The sequence below is a fragment of the Pinus tabuliformis genome, chromosome X, assembly GCF_031772625.1.
Source record: "Pinus tabuliformis cultivar Carrire ecotype Pingquan chromosome X, CPIR1, whole genome shotgun sequence".
Lineage (NCBI taxonomy): Eukaryota > Viridiplantae > Streptophyta > Pinopsida > Pinales > Pinaceae > Pinus > Pinus tabuliformis.
In genome coordinates, this window is record NC_142308.1 from 234,511,789 (window position 1) to 234,534,354 (window position 22,566).

Genomic DNA, 22,566 nt, shown 5'->3' on the forward strand with positions numbered 1-22,566 from the left:
GATATAAGGACCCATTCCCTATAAATTATTGAAAATAAAGGGTTGGAGGACATAAACAAAAGGATATTACAAATATAGGAGGCTACTTGGCACTTGAATATTCAGGCTCTATGGTTAAAAGAGGGGAACTTAAACACCCAATTTTTTCACAAGTATGAAAACCATAGGAGAAATACTAATACTATTTGGCACATAAATGGGAGAAATGATGTTTAGGTATACACTACAACTAAGATACAATGAGAAGAAGCTTTATTTTTTGAATCTTTATATACAGAACGAAATGGTGTTAATATAGAGGATCAAATGTGGGGATCAGAGAACTATCCAATCATGTTTGATGAGGCACAAAATCAGGTTATTTTCATACTTCTACAGCTGGCTAAAGTACACAAGGTACTAAAATCTTTCACTAAAGATTATTAACCTAGCCCAGATTAGCTAGACAATTGAGCTCTTTCTACATTTCTTCGATCTCATGGGTAAGGAACTTATGCATATGGTTAAAGAATCCAGGATAATTAGGAATATGACTCAAGCCATAAACTCAACATTTATTTATCTCATACCGAAGACATCAGATCCTCTCACCTTTTTGGATTTCACACCTATCTCTATATGCAATATTACTTACAAACTTATTTATAAAATCATAGTAGAGCACTTGAAGTTGACTCTCTCGACCTATATCACCCGAGAACAACATGTGTTTCTCCATAATCATTGGTTTCATGATGTTGTGGCCACAACCCAAGAATATCCACAATCCATCAACATGAAGAAAATGGAGGAGCTAGTCATGAAGGTGGATTTACAGAAAGCATGTGATTGCATGGATTGGATGTTTCCATGTCTCATACTGACAAATATTGGAATGGCGATGTATAATGTTGAATGGATTATGACATGTGTGACTTCAGTATAGTTCGCAGTGTTGAGCAATGGATATCCTTCTCATTTTTTCCATATAATAGGGGTTTATGACAGGGATGTTCACTATCACCCCTACTATTTATTCCCTTTATGGCTAGGCTCAATCACAATATTAGAGAGGCATAATCTGTTGGTTTTTTCTATGGCATAAATATGTGTAGGAACACCACTATATCCCACAGCTTCTTTGTTGATGATATCCTCACTTTTTGGATGGTATCTAGAGCACAGTGGTATCTTTATGAGATTTGGTGAAGCATATGAATTGCAGGTAAATTGACACAAATCACTTCTCCTCTACTCAGGTGGAAACTGAGAGGTTATTGACTTTATTTCTAGTATATTTGGGGTGGTTACTAAGCCCTTGTGCGAGGGTTTCACATATTAGGGACACAGGTTCAAGCCCAACAACTACATGATTAACGATTAGCTATGGATTATAGATAAATTTCATTAGAAATTATTTGATTGGTCTTATATATGGCTTACCCTAGGAGGGAGATTCACCCTTACACAGTTGGTTATTCAATAGATCTCGGTCTACTGGGCACACTTAATTATTCTTCCTCGAACCATTATATCCAAATTTTGGAGCATCATTGCACACTTCATCTGGGCAGGCACTTGAGAGGGTAGGAAATACCATTTTACTAAGTGGGATAAGATCACCATCCTGAAAGAATATGGAGGATTGGGGATATTGGATGTGAAATTTTTCGGTTGGGCCCTATTAATTAAGTCCTTATGGCATGCATTATTTCAAGAGGGTTCCTGGAGGGACATCATTTGGGAAAAGTACCTAAATCCTAGAGAGGCTTAAGAATGGATTAGGGATGGTTCCATAGGTAAAAATTATTGCTCTTATATCTGGATGAGTTTCAATAAATTTAAATTATGGTTTCTCCAGCGAATCCATTGGTCTTTTGGTATGGGTGATTGCATTCTTATTTGTTTAGATAACATTTTGGGTGTCAATCCTACCATTGGCCTCACGGTGGACATCATAGACATATTACATGTGAAGGATACTTCTATTTGGCACAAGTAATTTAACATTGGCATGGGAGGTTTCTATTTTGGAAGATGGCAACTAAGATCGGGCTAATGTGACATAGAGCTATGTTTTGGGATAATTATATTATGGAACTCAAAATGACGGGCCAGTGTAGAATAGAGAGGGGTGATCATATTACATGGACAGGGACTTTTCATGAAGGTACAGTGACTGTTATGAAAGATTATCAATACATTATGTGCTCCATATTCTCTTTAAATAAAAAAATTTGGTTCCGGGATATTTGGAAAATGAAGGTCCCTACTAAGATCACTTTATACACTTAGTTGGTTTGGCAAGACAAAACCTTGACTTGGGAAAAATTGTGAAAGAAGGGTATACATGGACCATGGTGGTGTGTACTATGTCATAAATCATTTGAGACCAATTCACATATGCTACTAGAGTGTCCGATTGCATCACATGTATGTTGTTGTACTTCTCTTTTTTTATTCCCCCATTAAAAATTACCGCTCTATTGAACAGTGTATGTGTCGGTGGAGCAAAAGAGGGAAAACGCAATAGACAATTCCTCTCTACATATTCTAGGAATAATGGAGAGCCAAGAATGAAAACATATTTGATGGTATTCCCATCTACACATGCAGGATTTTCTCCAACATGTCGATGTGGAAGGGCACTGTCCGACTAGGAGGTAACTCCACAAATGTAATTGTGTTCTTAATTCAGGTTGTTCATTATTATATACAAGAGGGAGTGACTGTTCAGTTCATCTCCCAATGACTCTCCATTTTCTCTATTTTCTATTTACATTAATTACAGTTGTTCACCCAATCACTATGATTAGGTGTCAACATTCCCCCCCTTAATCTGAAGGGATGTTGGTGAGTCCAAGCATCGTTTCGAATCTTTCAAGCTTTTCTTTTCCAAGCACTTTCATGAAGATGTCTGCAATCTGCTTATTAGTGGAACAATGACAAAGATGGATTGTTTTGGCCTCAACATGATGTCAAATCAGATGATATTTTGTATCGATGTGCTTCATTCGATCATGGAACTTTGGGTTCTTTGCCAACAGTTTATTGCCCAGGTATTGTCAATCATGAGTGGAGTCGATTGTACTTGTTTTACCTACAAATCTTCAAGAATTTTCCTGACCAACACAATTTCTTTTGTTGCCTCAGTTGTTGCCACATATTCTACCTCTGTTGTGGAATCTGCTGGAACTGATTGCTTGTGTCATCTCCAGGAGACATCTCCTGATCCAAGACTCATAGCATAACCTGAAGTAGATACCCCAATTTCTTTATCTCCATCAAAGTCTGAATGAGAGTATCCAATCAAGTTGAAGTCGCCCACCTGTGTACACTTGATTCCAAATTCTTGAGTTCCCTTCAAGTAGTTTAGAACTCTTTTTACAATAGACCAATGTCCCTCACAAGGCTTTTGCATAAACTTGGAGAGGACTCCAACAACAAACAAAGTGTCTGGTGTGGTAGTAGTTAGGTAGCTAAGACTTCCTACATGCTGTCTATACTTTGTTGCATCCTCAAATTCTTTTTCTTCAATGGATGTGAGCTTTAAGTTTTGATCCATTTGAGAAGTCAGAGGATTGAATTCAATCATGCCAAACCTGTTCAACATATCTCTAATGTGCTTCTTTTGTCAAAGGAATATGGATTTCAGATGTTGAGTTACTTCAATAATAAGATAGTAATGAACATAGCCCAAATCAGTCATTTCAAAACCTTTCATCAATTTCTTCTTTATGGATGCAATGTAGCTCTCATTCTTCCTTGTCATCAAAAGATCATCTACATATACCACAAGATATACAATTGTTTTGCCAACCTTCTTTACAAACAAAGTTGCATCATCAAGATCATAATGTTTGAAAATGAGTTTCAGAAGATGCTCAGTTAGTTTTTCATACCAGGCTTGTGGTGTTTGTTTGAGGCCATACAAGGATTTCACAATTTTGCATAAGCAAATCCTTCAGGATGGGACATAAAAACATTCTATTTTAGACCTCCATTCAATAAGGCATTGTTTACATCCATTTGATGGACTTTCCAACTGTTCTGAGCTGTTAGGGCAAAGAGTGTCTGGATGGTAGCCCATTTTGCTGTGGGGGAAAAACTCTCCTCATAATCAACCCTTTCCTTTTGTGCAAAACCTTTTGCCACAAGCTTGGCTTTTTGCTTGTGAAGTGAGCCATCAGCTTTATACTTGTTCTTCTAGACCCACTTGCAGCCAATTGGTTTGGTTCCCAATGGAGGATCAACAAGCTTCCAAGTTCCATTCTTTATCACAGCATCATACTCCTTTTGCATTGATTCCTTCCATTCATCATGAGAAGAAGCTTATTTGAAGGAAGTTGGCTCAAAATCTGTAGACGAATTCAATTCACAATCATAAGAAACATCTATATCAATAGGTGAATGAAAGTCATCTACATCACCTCCATTTTTCCAGTTTGAATTTCTAGTTCTTGTCTTTGCAACCTCATCAGGATGAACACTTTCAAGTATCTTTGTCAACCACTTTGGGGGACCTTTCTGAGATGCTCCAGGCTGCTCCATTGATTGAGTTGGGATTGAATCAATATTGAGTCTCCCAATTCTGTCAATCACATCACTCAAAGTATCATCCGTTTTTGGAGTTTCATGTGGGGGAGAGAATACTTCAGAAGAAGATTCCACAGGTTGATCTAGTATAGGAATCCCCCCTTCAAGATGTGGAATCTGATTATCAAATTCTTCAAATGATTTTTCATTTGTGAATCTATCCAAGCGATGATGCTGCCGCTCAACAACATTGTCAGTTTTGGATGATTCAAGAAAGATTACATCTCTAAATACAACAAACATTTTATTTACTTCATCATAGAGATGGTACGCTCTGGAGGTGTTTGAATACCCCAGGAAGATACACTTATGACTTCTTGCACCAAGTTTGTTTCTATGTACCTTTGGTATCAAGGTAAAACATGTGGAACCAAAGACCCTAAGATGATTTACCAAAGGAATGTGCCCATACCACATTTCATAAGGAGTCTTGTTTCTAATAACATTAGATGGACATCTATTCTTTACATATAGAGCATATATAACTGCATCAGCCTAAAACATCAATTTTACATTTTTGAAAAACATCATTGAGCGCAACATATTTAAGATTGTCCTACTCATTCTATCAACTACTCTGTTTTGTTGGGGATTATAAGGCACAATTATTTGATGTTTGGTCCCATGTTGGCGCAGATAGTTTTCAAATTCATTTGAAGTGTATTCTTTTCCATTATCAGTGTGAATAGAGCCAATATGAGATTGTGCATCATTTTCATTCCATGTATGAAAGTTCTTGAAAGTTTGAAAAGCATGAGATTTTTTCTTCAATAAATAAACCCAACACATTTTGGTGTAGTCATCAATAAATGTCATCATATATTTATTTCCATTTGTAGAAGGAATAGGCATTGGACCACATAAATCTAAATGAATGAGTTCATGTTTTCTATGTGCTTTGGAATGTGAATCATGAAAAGATTGTTTGCTATGCTTTCCTAGAATGCAAGTATCACATTGCTTAAGTTTCCTAGGAATTGTAGGCAAACTAGTAACACCATTTTTCTTCTACAAGTGTAGGCCGTCATAGTTCAAGTGTCCAAATCTAGCATGCCATGATAAACTTGATGGAAATTTACCTTCTTCATAATGAGAATTGTATGAGATATTTTGTGCATGAGCAGAGGTACCTTGCAGCTTGAGAAGCCTTTCTTCTTCTATTCCCGTCATGACAAGTGAGTGGTCTGATGCTTTTCTCACCTAAAGCTTGCCATCAAACATATGAATGGAGTGTCCTTGCTGGCGGATGTGGACCAAGGACAAAAAGTTTCTCCTCAGTTGTGGGAGATATATAACTTGATGCAAAAGAAAGTCTAGAGGACCAGGCAATTTAAGCCTGATTGTGCCAAGCCCTGATGGCTTGAGTTTTGATTTGTCTGCAAAGTATACTGGTCCATCAACATTGTCAATAAATTATTCAAAATATATCTTCTAAAAGTAATGTCACAAGTTTCTCCTAAATCAAGCAACCAATCATTTTTCCAAGAAGCAAGTGAAGCATTAAATAAGCCTTCATTTACTCCAATATTACAATGTGCCACAACATAGTGAGAAAATTCATGTGCTTTACCTTTCTCTTTGTCATTAGCTTTACCTATGGGTTGGTTTCTTTCCTACTCAATTCTGTCCCAAGGAAACTTGCATGTCGATGCATCATGTGATTCATCTCTTTTGCAGCGTATGTAGTGCAAATCTGACTTCTCTCCTTGAGACTGTCTACCCCCTACCTTTGAAATTTCTTCCTCTACCTTTTCGACCACCTCTTCCCATGGAAGAATCTTGAGCACGATTCTTTTCTCTATGTGCAAGGTACACAACCTCTTCAGAAGACTAAGGAGCTGTCTTCTTCCCAAATGCTTTCTCTCTTTCAGCAAACTTTTTCACAAGGGAGTCAAAGGTAATATCTTTGAGGTTTCCATTTGTTTGCAAAGACTCAAGATAATTTGAGTAAGTGGGATAAAGTTCCTTGAGAAAAGCTATTAGAGGAATATCCAGTTCAACATCAGTGACTTTGATATCATGCATAATAAATTTTACTTCTGATGCAAGAGCAAGAGGATCACCATTTTATAATGCAAGGGTGAATAGTTTAATCATGAGTTTACAACTTTAGGTGCAGATTGTGAGTCATAAAGTTCCTTAAGTTTTTGTAAGGCTTCGAAAGCATTTCAAAATGGTGAAATATAGCGACTCACCTCTTCATTTACTGATGTTGCAATCAATGCATAAGCCTTGTTGTTCTTAGTTTCCGAAATGGTGAATGCCTTGTCTAAGGTAGGTTTTTCTAGCTCTTTGTCTCCATTTCCAACACACACTCCTTTCCACAACTAATTAAAGATGAGGGTGTGTTTGATTTTGTGTGACCATTCTAGATAGTTCTCCTTGTCGGTGAGAACCACTCCCACAATAGATATCAATGAATGCATTTTAAAAACTGTTTACTGTAAAAAAATAAAATATACTTATGCTCGCAAAAAATGTAGTTCTGGTGGTTGGAATGCAAAAAAAATATAATCTGATATTTATGGCAGTGGTATACCAATAAGGTATGGCAGCGTTAACACTCCCTTCATGCATTACCATGGGTCTCCATATAGAGGGCCATGGGAGAGGGCCGAGAGTGGTGTATACAATGTTCAAAACCGAGAGCAGTGAGGGGTGTGAAATTAATAGGACAGCGTGGAGGTGATAGCGCAACAATTAATACAACAGTTAGTTGAAACAAAATTGCTGGATTTTCAATGCATTTGATGAAACATATTCAAAGGGGGCTGGTTCCTACCAGTGTAATACTAAATGGCTCGCCTCCTAATCCTGCTTTTGTTGTCTGCCTACCGCCAGGGATGATGTTGAAGAAGGAAATGATGGAATGGACAAGGAGTTGGATGGAACGACCATACATATCACCTTATTTAGATGCCAGACATCTAGATCCAGCTTCGGCGGAAATGGAGAAGCGTATTGTGGCGGTTATACATGAAATCCTTTCACTTTGCGTGCTTAAGAGGATGGCAGTTCCAATCTTGGGGAAATTCTTTGAAGACTTCAGATTCCCAAATGCATTTCCAAAAACATTTACGAGGCACCCAGGGATATTTTATTTGTCCTTGAAAGGTGGGGTCGAAACAACAATTTTGCGAGGAGCAGATCAAGAAAGAACAGATGAGAAGAGCAGCTATTCTTCAGGAGATGCAACTGGAAGCCATAAGGAACACAAAGGAAGGAGCAACCGGAGGAGGGCGTAGAGACAACTTGTTGATTCCGCTTTGCTATGGTGAGGTCATGGACAATGTATGAACCAGAGCAAACAAAATGTTAAAAAAATGCAGCGTTAAACAAATGACATCGCTAGACCAGATAAAATGTAGCGTCGAACACCAAATGCAGGTAGAGATCAATAACGCAGGTATAACATTATGAGAAATGACAACACAGGTGTATAGAATGCAGAGAAGGTGACAGTTCTGCAAAATAGGAAGAATAGGAGGGAGTTACAAAGTAGAGAGGGAAGCCAAAAATGGCATTGGCTCTGATACCATGTTGGACCATGTGGTAACTCCTCAAATGTAATTGTGTTCTTCATTCAGGTTGTTCATTACTATATACAGGAGTGAGTGACTGTTCAGTTCATCTCCCAATGACTCTCCATTTTCTCTATTATTTATTTACATTAAATACATTTGTTCACCCAATCCCTATGATTAGGTTTCAACAGGCACTCTGTATATAAGTATGCATAAGGATAAAGACCTGAGTTGTCGACATATACATCATAGCATTATGTTCCTTGCATGTTATTTTTATGGTGCGACACAGGTAGGTTTATGTGGATGTGAAGCATGGTTTCAGATATGTCATAAGAAACAATACAGAATATACTAGTTTAGTGGCACTGGCATGAACATGAGGGTAGAAATTATGGCTTTATGGGGTCTCCTTTGGGTTGCAAAGGAAATTACTATGGACTCTATCGATATATATGGGGATTCCAAATCCCTCATTGACAAAGTGTTGGGGAATTCTGCATTTTCTCCTCCTACACTTGAAGGGTGGCTCAACCATATACACAATCTCAAACAGTGTTTTGTGCATATCACATTCCAACACATACTAAGGGAGTCCAACACTATCACTGATTCTCTGTCGAAAGGGGGTCATTTTGCGGCTGCTAACTTAATGCACTTCCAATACCTGATGGACAACACTCTTGTAGAAGAGGGCTCCATTCTTCTCCCATAATATTTATTATCTAGTCTATGTCTATTTTAATTTGCTGAATTTTTTATTATACTTTCCATACTAAGACACAAACACATTATTACTGTATGCCTATGTTTTTTATACTCTTACATACTTTCATGCTTAGATGTGACATGGAGATCTTCCTATGCCATAACTGTTTTTTATACTCTTACATACTTTCATGCTTAGATGTGACATGGAGATCTTCCTATGCCATAAATGTTTTTTATACTCTTACATACTTTCATGCTTAGATGTGACATGGAGATCTTCCTATGCCATAACTGATTGACTAGATGTATGTATAAATTTGGAATTTCGTATTGGTACTAAATATAAACCAATGTTTTCACTTCTTAAAAAAAATAGAAAATAGCAATCTGTTCTAATTTCTTACATCATTTTTATGTTATCAATCACATTCTTTATTAAATCTTCATTGGTTAAAAACACTTAACATCATTCATAATGTTTTATAATATCGTAAGACTTGAGTACAGAAAAAGAGGTTTTGTCCATCAATTTTTTCTACGAAATTAATAGGCCTTCTAAATTCATATCGGTCTCTCTTTCTACTCTACCTACACTAGCATGCAAAGGTTTAATAAAAGAGAGAGAGATATATTATTATCCCCGTGGCAGTAGGGTATAAGGCATTCATTAATGGGTTGACCCTGCTATTAAGCAGGGTTGAATAAAAATTAAACTAATAATATATAAAGTTTACATTATAAAACAAAAATAATTTATTTTTATAAAAAATTTAATGTAATTTATTTACATTATAATTGGTGCACAGCACTCGACTCTTATTTGGTAATGATTATATTGTTGACGGATCGTATGTAGGTTTGTTGTAAGAAGTACCAAATTGACCATCGAAACTCTCTCATACCAAATACAGTGTATTATATGGAATTCGTAGAATTTATATCGCATTCCTGCAACATCGTTTCGTACAAAGTGAGGTGGTGTGACAAGAATGTAGAACTCTCCCTCACATTACAAAATATTCAGGAAACTTGTACAGTACGTGAATAAATGTAAGCCTCAAGTTGTTTTCTTTGCGCCACCGCTTCGTGCAGTGTATTAGTACTGAGGTGATGTTTTCAACGAGCAATATTTCCCCGACTATTGCTCCACTAATACCCTGTCAGTACTGATCCATTAATACCCTTACATAGCCTTATTTCCCTGACTATTGCTTGCCGAGGCTATGCTATGTAAGGGTATTAATGGATCGGTACTGATAAGGTATTATTGCTCCTAATGGAGCAATAGTTGGGGAAATAAGGCTCGGCGATGTTTTCAGGGTGATGTTGTCACTGTAATTGAATTTTGTTTAATAAACTCAATAAGCATTGAAAATTTTAGATTTGGTTAACATACCAACGCATTACGTGGTCTCATCGACCATGAATATATAATTTTATATTCTAATTGTACTGGCATAAGCTAAAGGTCAATGATTTGGTCCTTTATTATCACTCAACGCATGTTGGCTAATGGACACCATTTCAGGCAGTGTATTAATATTGAGGTGATGATTCGGGTGAGGTTGTTAATGAAATTGATGATTGTAAATAAGAGTAAAATTGAAGTATTATAAATATTCTTAATAGACAGATGCATGAGGTCATCTCATCCACCATAAATATATAATTTTATGTTGACATTATACCAAGTCAAGCCGAAGGGTTAATGATTTGGTCATTTATTTGTAGCGATTTTATGATGATCATTTGATGTTTTAGTCCTTTGTTGGTAGTGATTTTCTGAGGATCATCTTGTTGTTCATAACCCAACACGATATTTCAATAATAGTAGTTCTTATGGTGTTAAATTTACCTTTTTATTCAAAAATACAATTTAAAGTACAAAGAAGTTCTATCTTATCAAGAATTTTATTGTTTAATTTCAATAAAAAAAATCTAAAAAATTACTAAGCTAAAGAGTCTTTTTATATGGTGTTTAGGTTATCAATAAAAACGAACCCTACCATGTTTCATTGTTAACAAATTCAAATAATGGCCCTGCTATTTAATGCTTAGAGAGATGTATAAAACAATGGAATAAGTTTTAAAATAAATAAGTTAATTTCAATCGACTCTTCTCCTATAAATTTAAGATGTCGCCAGTGCGTATACTTGAGGACCATTATGGAACAATTTTTAGACTCATAAAATTAATAAAAATTTGCATATGTCTAAAACACTGGCCACCAAACAAATTAACATTTTTGAAATATTTTTGTAGTATTTCCTTCAACAGGAAAATGTTACAACAAGGGGAAATGTCATTTTAGTGTTGATAGTATGCTTCCTTCTAATATAATGATACCAATTTTTTTACAAAAAGCAATTCTACAATCTTGTCCAATTCTTTAATAAGCATTTCTTAGAAATGTGACATGCTTTACAAATGTGGAATTTTATCATAATTGACAATATGATGGAAATATAATGGACGATTTGTGTTTTATTTTGTCGATTAATCTAATTTTTCTAAACAATTACCTATAAGAAATTTAAGTTATTTGTTATTTATGTGTTTACAAGTTCATATGGTTAAATGACAATTAGATTATGAGGAAATTTAAAGGTATTTATGTGTTCACCATCTATGATCCTAGAGAGCCATAAACAACATTCAATTCACAAAATAAAAAAGGTATACATTAAAAAATATTTAGTTTTCTAAATTCAATGTTCAACAATAAAACCAAGCCGCAGGGAACACTAACAATGCGGTCTTGTTATTAATGTGATATCAATATCATTCTCGATAAACCAATGACTTAATTCTCCTACCTCTTGATATCAATATCATTCTCGATAAACCAATGACTTAATTCTCCTCCTCTCGCTCGTTTTTGTTGGCATTATGATACAGGTGTTATCCTTGATGGAAACTCTCTCAAATGATTGTTCACAGTGCAGTGGGTTAACAACAAAGGATTACATATTATAATCCAAAGAATGAAGAAAGAGAGATATACTCTAGTTCACTTTGTCCAAGAATCATATACACGTGGGTTAATAGAACAAAAGAAGCATATAACGTATACACGCACTTTCACAGGAGGAAAATCACGTACATGTTGGAAAACCAAGTATTTAATCCAAGGTATTGGTACAAGGTATTAAGAAAGGCCTAAGATTATATAAGGAGGAGAATATCATTAGGCCATGTGTGCAACCAATAAGATTCTAAGGAATACTTCTATCTAAAGTATATTTTATGTTAGAGGGTTACGTTTGGGACTAGATCTGAAATACTCATGTGCACCTTGAGTCCAATATTGGATCAGGAATCATGAGACTTGAAATGACTTGTTCTTGACTGATCTAATATTGGGTGAGACTAGATCTGATGTTTTGCATTTGTTCTATTCATGATCTGGGTTTGTCTAAAGTCTGGAATATCAACAAAGTTCTAAGTCAATATTTGTAGATTTGTATGAAGGTTCATCTCAGCCAAAGAGCTTATACACACAAGCTCAGTTCTTTCAAGTAGCGCATACAAAAGAAAAACTTCTTTTCAGATCTGATTAACCTATCTGATAAAATTATGTTATTTTACTGTTGTCTGTCAATTAAGTCTTCTTAGATCTAAATGTAAAACTGGATGCATAAGGTTAGCATTTGATTGATTGATTGTATAAGTAAGAAGAAGTGATCTCTGTCCCTGCCTATGTGAAGCTCTGATAGTTGATAGTAGATATTCAGAATATTGATAGTGGGTATAGACTTGATTCAAAAGTTTATGTTTGCAGTAGTTTTTAAGGTATATGCAGGTTCAATTAACGGAAGTAGCATATACATGAAATTTGGGTGCAGACAAGTAGCGTATACACCCTAATGCATGATTTTTGAGGTTACATCTGGTTCAAAATGATGATGCAGGGTTTTGGGTTCAGCACAGTGTTTTGGTGTCAGTGATCTGATTGTTCAGGTCAACTGAATATTGGTTGATGCAGTTTAAGTTTAAAAGCCTTGATGGGTCCAATGTGAAAAGTTGATGAGATGTGGCCTTCAATTTGTGGTGTTGTGATCCAGGAGTATCTAGTGTGAAAATTCATGAAATGTGGTCCCTGGTGCAAGAGTGGAGTTTTTCTGTAGGCCGGCACCTACATATTAGTAAACATATTGGCCAGTACAAGAGCTAGGGTGTTCTAGCTCCCTTCCAGTAGAAGCTGGAGAACGAGAGAAAGTTGTGTCCTTCTGCAGGTAGAAGCCTGTGTACTGGTATGAGTCTGCACCAGTAAAGATTGTAAACAAATTTTCTTATTACTAAAAGAAGAAAGAGACGACAGCAGGAGGTGGTTTTTACCCACATTGGTTTTCCACCTTAAATCTTAGTGTTCATGTGTGTTTGTTATGTGTGATGCATTATTCTTCTTTTACTACACTGTCTAATAAATCTCTGATATATTGATTTAAGCTCAACACATAAATCACAAGTTATATGCATATACATTGTTTTCATTAAGCACAGTCGCATACACACTCTAGTTCACTTCACTGAAGTTGCGTATATAAATCTATTTGGGAAATAAAAAAATTTATTAGATAATATTGATTCACCCCCCTCTTAGTATTATTTCCAACAATTGGTATCAGAGCAGGTCCTTCAGAAGAAGCTTGATCACTTGAAGGGAGATCCATCAACATGAATAATCAAGAAAGCATAGGATCCATCAGACTGCCAATCATCGATGGGAGCAACTTTGTTTATTGGAAAATAAGAACCACAACCTATCTACAATCGCTTGGAATGGATGTCTGGGAAATTTTGGAAGGAGGATATACATTTCCAATAGCAATTCCTATAGATGTGGTAGGTAAAAAGCAATACGAAACCAATGCCAAAGATGTTAATACTTTATTGGGAAGTCTGTCACATTCAAAGTTTGTCAAAGTCATGCAACTCAAATCAGCCAAAGAAATATGGGAGAAAATCATTCTAAGCTACGAAGCAGACTCTCAGGTAAAACGTGCTAAGCTTCAAACTCTTAGAATTCAGTATGAAACTCTTAAGATGTATAGTGATGAAAGTACAACTAGTTACTTCTTACGTATAAATGAGGTTGTTAATTGTATGAAGAATCTTGGTGAAGAAATAAAGGAAGTTACCTTAGTTGAGAAAGTTTTGAGATCCTTGTCTGCTAAATTTGAATCTAAAGTGTCTATCATAGAAGAAAAATAGGATTTGCAGAATATCACTATGACACAACTTCATGAAATCTTAACTGCCTTCGAGATGTGAAAAGGAGGACCATCAGATATGAGAGAAGCCACATTTAAAGCTTCAGCAAAAGGAAAGGAAGAACACAATGAATCAAGACATATTTCAGAAGAATAAGATGAGGTAAACTTTTTCAAGAAGATTCAACAGGGTTATGGAAGGTTTAGAGGTAAGCTACCCTTCAAATACTTTGCTTGTGGCAGAGTCGGTCATTATCCTGCCAAATGTCCTCATAAAGATAAATATGAAAAAGGAAAGGAATATGCAAAAGAGAATAAAAAACAAGTTGTGAATAAAAGGAGTTACTATACTCATGAAGATAGAGATGGTTTATCTAATAGTGATTGTTAGTGTCTGTATCTTCACACCTCCATTAGTGATCAAATTGCTCTTTTGCATGCATATTAGGTGTCTCATCCGATCAGATGCATTCCATTAGGTCATGGATCAACTGATGGTAGTGGCTTCATGTAAATTTCCCTCATGACATTCACATGCTGACCTGTTTTCACATTTTTTAGGTCATTTATTAGTATCCTGTTTCATTTCATTTAAAAAAATTAGTTCTAGGGTTTTAGTCCCACTAGGTCTAGGGTTTGTCATCATGGTCACCCAAAACTAAATAAAAGGTCAGTAGGCACATGAGGAGGATTAATAAGTTCATAGAATCACAAATTTACTATTGATATGCTCAATAAATCATTTTTACCTCAAAACTCTGTTTTGAGGTGAAAACAGAGTTTTTTTCATTTTATGTACAAATTTCATGTAATTTAACTGTTTCTATATGTAATAAGTTCAATAGCTACTTTTGGTCACCTTGCCAACTCCAGCCACTGCAAAAACAAAAGCACAAATGCATCAGTCCATCAAATGGTCAAGAAAAAGTCAAACTTCAAATGAAAAATAGAGTTTTTGAGAAAAAGTGACTAAGACTTTATAAAAGTGGGTTTGCAATAAGGAAAAATTAAAGTGCCTCTGTTTATAAAGTGAATTCATGCTAGCCATCCATTTCATTGTGCAAAACATCAAGTGAAGAAGCAAAATCGTGATTTGGAGGGAAATTGAGCAAAGGAGGAAGAAAACCTTGTTTTTGCAGCAAGTTTTGCCTGGTGCTGCGCATCAGAGGGTTGGGGCTGCGCATCAGACCAGTGCTGCACATCATACAGTTTCTGCCAGTGTAAAAATACATAGGCATTGCGCATTAGGCAAGCGTTGCGCATTGGACCCAGTGCACTGCGCATTGGCCAGGGATGTTCCAAAATCACTCAACTTCATCCTAAACTCTCCCAAACGTTGCATTTTACTCATTCAAGTAAGTTTTCATCAACCTTGAGATAAATTTGGTCTTCTTCATGTTTTCTTCATGAGTTTTGCTTCTTGAGATCAAACCCTAGCTTGTCTTCATATATTTTCATCTGATTGCAAAAACTCCCACTGCATTAAAAAACAAACATATTTTTCCCCTTTTCCATACTTCATTGCCCTAAATCTACCCAATAATTCCACTTTTCCTTTCCCATTCCCCTAAGAAAACTAACTCCCTTCATCAAACCCTAAGTCCCTCATAAGTCAAAAACCCTAATTTCCTAAATATGTCCCTCCATTCCCCTACTACACTTCACATTTGTAAAATCTCTTCATACCCATCTTCTTTGTCCCCACCCATTGTCATTGTGCACCATACCATCATCACATCACATCTGTAAGACAAGAATCATGGCAAGAAGTAGTGAATCAAATTTTGAAGATGAAACACTTAGTGATAGCTCAAGGGAAAGAAATGTGCAGCCCAGGAGACCTCACAAGGGTGGAAAAATTATTAGGGAGGAACCTATTAGCATGACTGAAATCCTTGCTTGCCCTCTAGCCACCACATGTTTCAAATATCAGTCCTGTGTTGAGTTTTGTGAAATGGTTGACAGGTTCAAATATCACCATGAGTTGGCAAGGTAGTTTGTCATAAACATGGAAAATAATGTGGTACATCTTGCTGGGGTCAATTTCACTCTTTCACCTTCTATCATTGCAGAAGCTACAAGAATGCCAGATGTAGGGGAAAAGTGGAACAAAAGGGGGAATATCAGTAAGCAACATTATGAACCTTATATCAAGGCCAAATACCATGGTAAACTTAGCAAGGTGTTTCCTTTCAAATTCTTGGAGGACCGGTGTGTTCCACTCATGAAGCTTATCATGAAATACTTTACATGTGAGGGTAGGTTCTCCAAACTTTATTCCTACCACATCAGATTGCTTATGCACTTAACCAGGGTAAGAATGATGAGAATTCCTTATTTCATATGTAAAAACATATAGAGGATTACGATGATTGCAAAAAGAAAACCATTTCCACAACAACTCAATAGTATTTTCATTTTTCTGTCATTAAAATTGTGGTTTTGCATCAACTCACTCAGTTTGGACTGTCATGGGAAACTTTCATTGCCCACGAATGCTTCAAGGGGCCTCAAATATTTTCAGATCCTGAAGAGGAAGGTGAACCTTCTGGGCAACTAAAAGAGCCTGAGAATAAAATAGAAGAGGCTCATGTTCCTATGTTTGTTACTTATGAAAGAGGCACTAGGATGGTTTTTGAAGCTTCCAAACAAGTACTATCTCCACCAGGGGTGGAAGGGGTCTCATTTTATTCACTGGATCATAGGAAAATGCTATATTCATGAGGGGTGAAAGGGGATTTTCCTTCTTCTCCAAATAAACAGGCACATGGCAAAGACAAAGGAAAGCAACAGATGCATAAAGAGGGCCCTACTGAAGGGAAAGACAGGGATTTTGTTTTGGTTGAGGAGGATGTCATTGATTTTGGCTCTCAAAGCTCAAGACTCTAGGATATGATTATCAAGGAGAAGGAAGCTGAAATATAAGCCTTATCACTTGACCTTGAGAGGGCTAGATGGATCATCAACTTTCTTCAGCAGGACAACAAGCAACTGGAAGATAAGCAAGCTATTATGGAGCTGCAAACAATTAGAGAAAATAGGCAAGTGGCAAAGAGAAGAAAAATCAAGATGACATCCCTTAAGCAAGAAATTGAGGTTGACCGAGAATCATGGTTGGAAAGGGTGAACATCCACCTTGAGAAGGTGCTTGAGAAAGCTAACAAAGAAAAGAAAATGATGCACCATATGGCTTATCAATACTTAGCTCGGAATAAAATCTGCAAGACAAGGATAAACAACCTAAAAGCTAAATTAAAGAGAGCCTTGAGGGACAAAAAGGAACAAGATAAACTTAAAATTTTGGCTGAAGCTTCATTAGCTCAAAAAAATAGTTATTAAGCTTGCCTCTTGCCAATTTTTTTGAAATTTTAGGAAATTTTTGTCATTTCACAATTTTGTAATTAAAAACACAAGAATTTTCAGCTGATGCGCAAAACCACCGGTGCTGCGCATTGAGTTGGCTCAATATTTTGCAAGATGGCTTGCATTTTTGGATTTCTCATGGAAAAACAATGAAACCCGAAAAATTTCATGAAATTTGGAGGAAATCTGGGTCACCTAAAGGGAAAAAAACACCTAAAAATGCCCTCTCTGCCACTTTTTGGACCTATAGGAACCAGTCTTGAGAAAAACGATTTTGGGGGGTCAAATCAACTCCAAATTAGAAAATTCAAAGAGTTCTAGAAACTAGATAGGTAGAGCTTTCGAAGAAGCTATCCGGGGCCTGATTTGATGAAGTGGAAGGCTTCCAAAAGCAGCATTGAAGTGGCATTGCGTATTAGGCTTAGGGCGCTATGCATCAGGCAAATTTTTGCCAATTTTTCATAAAAACTCAGAATTTCACCCAGTTTGACTAGCAACTGACTTTTCCTCTTCTTCTTAGTAAATTTGTAATGGTTAATGATGTAATATGATGAAAAATGACTTGAGGGGGTAGATACATCAGTTACATGTGGTTTGAGGTTGAATGAATCAGTTTCCATAGTTTTAGAGGCAAGTTGTTCCATTACCTATTTTATTGTTCCTAGTTTAGATGTTGTTGAAACAACTCCTTGATTCATGGATTCGACCCCTGATGGCTAGCATAGGTGGTTTGATGCCTATATTATGTACTTTCTTAGTCATTTGTAAAACTTGGACTCTTGTGAATGCATTGAGCTTTATTGTAAATCACTTCTACAGTTTGGCAAGGAAATGAACCAGGGTTTTGCAGCATTTTGTGGGATTCTTGTGGTAATGTGTCTTGGCATTGTTTATTCCTCTGTTATTTAGTTTCTTTTATGTGTATATGTTCCAGCATCTCTTTCTTTCCTCATAACTAAATGAATGAAGATAAATAGGTGTAATCCATTGATATTCAGTGCTCTGCCTTGAGGATACATTTAGTTTCTAATGTTTTCTGTTGTTTGAAGAGGACTCATGAACCTTGCATGCCCTCCCCAATTCCTCACTAGTCTTAGACTTACCATCACATCCAATTCAAAGTGCCAAAATACCTACCTACCTCGCCCCACAGAACCTCCTGCAAATCTGAGTTGATTTCCCGGACCCAAAGCTGCCTTCTTCATTTGATCCAACAACCAATCATCAAAATCAAAGAAAATCATTAGACCTAATATACCTAGCCTAAAATCAACATTTATTTTCAGTCATCTCAAGCCCTAGTTTCCATATTCTAATTGAGATTGACAGGGAGATAGCCCTCTCCCGGCCTGGTAGGGCTAGCTACCAAGTTAAGCGTGGTTTGATGTTACCCTAGACCTGCCTTTCTTCAGCCTGAGGTAGATCCAAGCATTAACATAGTGGCGACCATACTAGGAAGAACTGAAAAATATTACCGCAGTACTTTTAAAACAATTCTAGACTTTTGGATGATAGGTTTAGAATTCATTTGGCTGAAACAATTATGTTGTCCATTTGAAATTTCGGGAAAAATTCATCACTCTGGCTTCCATAAGATACACCAGGGCCAATCCTAATCCTGATTCGCCTCCCGTGTTTGAAAATCCTAATCTCATTCCAATAATACTCAGGCAAGAAAGCTCTTTGAGTCCAAGGTTGGTTTTCAGATCTCATTCATGCCTAGTTGTATTTCAATATGTCAAAGATCTCTCGTTTGATGAACACTTTGATCTATCTTTGTTTGAAACTAAATATAAAAGTGCAGTTGAAGATACTGTTTTAAATTTGCAGTTTGTCCAATACCTTGAAACTGAAAGAGCGAATAGATAAATTAATTCTTATATTTTGAATTCACTTCAAACATCTATTATGGCTACCAATATTCCCAAGCTCTTAGAATCAACATCTACTACTCTTGGTTCATCTGTTGTTTTGTCTAGTTCTGAAGTTCATACTGAACCACCTTTTATCCCCACCCTTACCATTCAACCCACCATATCGGATCAGAGATTTGTTGTCTCTTCTCCCCCTTAAACACCTCAAACATCTATCATTTCTTCACCTCCTTCGACACCTCATACACCCATCGCATCGACTACCATTGTTGTTATAAATCCTCCTGCTTCTCCAAGGCCAGTTTCCAATCCACCTCGAGCAATGGCTGCCAGATATGCACCTCTCGTTTTGCCATGGAACTTGGATGCTATCCCTATTGATTACCAAAGTAAAATACCATTTTTTGATGCTACCCAAGGTATCACAGTGCAACATCATGTTGACAGGATGAACGAATTCTTTGATCATCATGAGATAGATGAAGAGAATGTGACCATGTGATTATTTGTGCAAAGTTTTGGAGGTGAGGTGCGAAAGTGGTTTAGAGCACTGCCCACGCGGACTATCAATACATTGTCGGTTCTTCATGGACAATTTCTAGATCGCTGGGAGGTAAAGAAAAATCCACTCAAAATACTTTCCAAATATGAAAATATAAAGAGGAATGTTAGTGAAAGTGTTCAAAATTACTGTGTAAGATTCAATACTGTCTATAATGCTATTCCAGCTGATATCAAGCCACCGATGGGACTAGCTTTGATAAAATTCCTTGATGGTTTTGATCCCGACATGGCATACCAATTGAGAGAATGAGATCCTGCTACATTGGAGGATATGTAGAAAATTGCAGTGAGTGTGGAGGTAAATCTGGTAGCTAAGAGAGCTAGAACAAAGACTGAGAAGAAAGTGACCATAAAGGAAGAAGCTTCTTTCTCAGATCATTTGCTTCATAAAATTGAGAAAATTTTTGATAGATTCACCATTGCAGATAAGCTAGAGACACCAATGAGAAATCCAAATTTCTATGGTTAACAGCACCCGCAGTTCAGGATTAAACAGCGAGAGCAAAGAGCGCAAGATCAATCAGCATAGCAATGAGTGGAAACACGTCTACAACAGAAGTATGTGCATGGTCCATAGTCAGAGGATGATGAGAATCCAATAAGAGAGGAGAATCACTTTTTTACAGTAGATGGTTTGCCTATTTATATCACGGAGGATGAGGAATAATCAGAAAGCCTGGCTGTACAAAATGATGAGGATTTTATACTAGCCAATGAAAAGGTTTTAGAGGAAGAATCAGATGAATATTAGAGGGGATATATGAATGCACTGACAGCGCAGCAAAGGTAGTATTCACTTAGGAGTAGGGATGTCCCAATCAATCCAATTTAAAAGTGGAAGGAAGCAGCAAAACCAAATAATGATTCTCCAAATGTTTAGAAAAACGGAAAGGAGCTAGTAGATCCTACTTCCAGCAAAGTACATCTGCAAATGAGAAGTTAAATCAGCCAAGCACAAGAAAGGAAAAGTCCAAAAAGAAGGATTCTCCAGTCAAAGAGGTAGATAAAACTATAGCTTTTAGCTTAGAGAATGAGATTGCTAAGTTAAAAGTGTCGATACCTCTAACTGAATTAATGAAGAAGAGCAATTATAAGAGTCAAGTGTCAAAGATTCTGAATGTAGATCCCCTGTCTAATATGGTTAATGTGGAAGATGACCAACCCGAGCTTATTTTTCGTTCAGAATTAGAAGGCCAATCTGAGGATAGTGAGGTAGCCTCGTTTTACATCAGCCTTATATTGCATGATTATGTCTTGCACAACACCATGTTTGATTCAGGAGAATCTCACAACCTGATGCCAAAGGAAATTATGGAAAAATTGGGTTTGGACATCAGTCACAAATATAATGATCTTTATTCCTTTGATTCCGGTAGGGTTAGATGTATTGGTCTCATTAAGGATTTGGTTGTGAATTTAGATCAGATTCCAGCAAATAATGTCCTTATGGATTTAGTTGTGGCCAACATTCCCCCTAGGTTTGGCATGCTTTTATCTAGGTTGTGGGGTGCAAAACTCAGAGGGACATTGTAGTTAGATTTCTCCTATGCCACTATTCCCGTGTTTGGTCAACTGAAAAAATTATATAAGGAGAAGAAGATGAAGTATATGATCACAAGCAAGGAGAAACCTTTGAATCATCCAACTAATTATGTACATACAGATTTAGAATCTTTTGTTCTTTATTCTGACAGTGGTTTTAATGATGTAAATAGTCAACTAGTTGAAGTGGAAGATATTCCAGAGATAATAGAAAATTTCAGGGTAGTACTTGATCAAGAGAGACAAAGGCTTGAAATTACCACTGAACAATCTACATTCTACCAGTAGCAGAAAATTGATGGACAACAGCCAAAGGTAGAAGAGAAGATAGAATTCCAACACTTGGAGGAAGAAGCCGGTTTATGGAGTATGGATTTCGATGGAGCAGTAGGTAAGGATGGTGCCTGAATTGGGATTTGGATATGCAGCCCTACTTTCGTACCAAATAAAGTCCCAAGTAATGTAAGATTTTGTTCATATAAATTGGCTTTTGATTGTTTCAATAACAAAGCCGAATATGAGGCACTGATTGCAGGTTTGAAAATACTCAAGAAGTTGAATGCAAAGAGAATTTCAGTTTATGGTGACTCCGAATTAGTAATCAAACAAGTCAAGGGTGAATACCAAGCCAAACATCCGCGAATGAGGGCTTACCGTAATGCAGTTTTAGACATTTTGAGGTTGTTTCCAGATCATACTTTGACATGTGTCCCTCGTACACAAAATATTATTGCAGATTCTCTTGCTATAGCTGCAAGTAACTTAAATATCCAAATGAATTCAAACAATAAGCTCAAAATTTGTGTGAAGCATTGCCCAACCGTCTGTGATAATGTAAGATATTGGTAGTTGTTTTAGGATGACAAAGAGATTGAAGATTTTCTGCAAAATGAAGGCAAATATAAAGACACTTCTATAGATGGTGAGCAAGATGATGGTGAACCAGAAGTAAAGGTCAATAAGATGGAAGTCTTACAGTTGAAAGATAATGTCATCCCTAAAGGAATTATACCTTTAGAGGAATAATTTGATCAAGATGATGTAGCCCGAAAACCATGCTTCATGCGGACCGAGAAGAGTGTTGAAGATGTCAATATCGAAACAACGGAGAATCCAAAGATGGTGAAGTTGTCAAAGGCATTACCTCCTCAGGTAAAAGATAAATACATTAGTTTATTGTCTTCATTTTCTGATGTATT